The 1,704-nt window shown below is 41.2% G+C and overlaps 1 non-coding gene across 1 annotated transcript; it reads right to left on the bottom strand.

Annotated features, from left to right (window-relative positions):
• Nucleotides 1-713: 713 nt before the first annotated feature.
• LOC130977325 (small nucleolar RNA R71) lies at nt 714-821 on the bottom strand. The gene has a single exon (XR_009085022.1). It is a non-coding gene; the product is annotated as a small nucleolar RNA R71 (small nucleolar RNA).
• Between the last annotated feature and the right edge of the window lie 883 nt (nt 822-1,704).

The following is a 1,704-nucleotide window of genomic DNA, read 5'->3' as shown; positions in this document are numbered from 1 at the left end:
CTATTTATGGACTAACACTCCTCCTCAATGCACAATTTAAACTCTATCTTTCTTGATAAGTTCAAATTCTTCTACCTCTTCCTTCTATTTTTCTTTTCCTCTGACACCTCAAGGAATCTCTATACTGTGACATAGAGGATTCCATATTTTCTTGTTCTCTTCTCTTTCATATGAGAAGGAACAAAGACAAAAGCATTCTTGTTGAGGTTGACCCTGAACCTGAAAGGACCTTGAAGCGTAAGCTAAGAGAAGCTAAAGCACAACTCTCTGTAGAGGACCTAACAGAAATCTTCAAACAAGAAGAAGACATGGCAGTCAAAAACAACAACAATGCCAACAATGCAAGGAAGGTGCTGGGTGACTTTACTGCACCTACCCCCGACTTCTATGGGAGAAGCATCTCTATCCCTGCCATTGGAGCAAACAACTTTGAGCTTAAGCCTCAATTAGTTTCTCTAATGCAACAGAATTGCAAGTTCCATGGACTTCCATTGGAAGATCCTCATCAGTTTTTAGCTGAATTCTTGCAAATCTATGACACTGTCAAGACCAATGGGGTTGACCCTGAGGTCTACAGACTTATGCTATTCCCTTTTGCTGTAAGAGACAGAGCTAGGATATGGTTGGACTCACAACCTAAAGAAAGCCTGAACTCTTGGAAAAAGCTAGTCAATGCCTTCTTGGCAAAGTTCATTCCACCTCAAAAATTGAGTAAGCTTAGAGTGGAAGTCCAAACCTTCAAACAGAAGGAAGGTGAATCCCTCTATGAAGCTTGGGAAAGATACAAACAATTGATCAGAAAGTGTCCTTCTGACATGCTTTCTAAATGGAGCATCATAGGTATCTTCTATGATGGTCTGTCTGAACTGTCCAAGATGTCATTGGACAGCTCTGCTGGAGGATCTCTTCATCTGAAGAAGACGCCTACAGAAGCTCAAGAACTCATTAAAATGGTTGCAAATAACCAATTCATGTACACTTCTGAAAGGAATCCTGTGAACAATGGGACAAATCAGAAGAAAGGAGTTCTTGAGATTGATACTCTGAATGCCATATTGGCTCAAAACAAAATATTTACTCAGCAAGTCAATATGATTTCTCAAAGTCTGTCTGGAATGCAAGCTGCACCAGGCAGTACTAAGGACGCTTCATCTGAAGAAGAAGCTTATGATCATGAGATCCCTTCAATGGAAGAGGTGAATTACATGGGAGAACCCTATGAAAACACCTATAATCCTTCATGGAGAAATCATCCAAATCTCTCATGAAAGGATCAACAAAGACCTCAACAAGGTCTCAACAACAATAATGGTGGAAGAAACAGGTTTAGCAATGGCAAGCCTTTTCCATCATCTTCTCAGCAACAGACAAAAAATTCTAAGCAGAGCCACTCTGACTTAACAACTATGGTCTCTGATCTAATCAAAACCACTCAAAGTTTCATGACTGAAACAAGGTCCTCCATTAGAAACTTGGAGGCACAAGTGGGTCAGCTGAGTAAGAAAGTTAATGAACTCCCTCCTAGTACTCTTCCAAGCAATACAGAAGAGAAACCAAAAGGAGAATGTAAGGCCATTAACATGACCCACATGGCCGAACTTGGAGAGGAGGAAGAGGCAGTGATCGCCACTAAGGAAGACCTTAATGGACGTCCACTGGCCTCCAATGAGTTCCTTAATGAGGAACCATGGGAATCTGAGGCTC

The sequence above is a fragment of the Arachis stenosperma genome, chromosome 4 (assembly GCF_014773155.1).
Source record: "Arachis stenosperma cultivar V10309 chromosome 4, arast.V10309.gnm1.PFL2, whole genome shotgun sequence".
Classification (NCBI taxonomy): Eukaryota; Viridiplantae; Streptophyta; class Magnoliopsida; order Fabales; family Fabaceae; genus Arachis; species Arachis stenosperma.
This window is presented reverse-complemented; position numbering and strand designations above follow the sequence as displayed.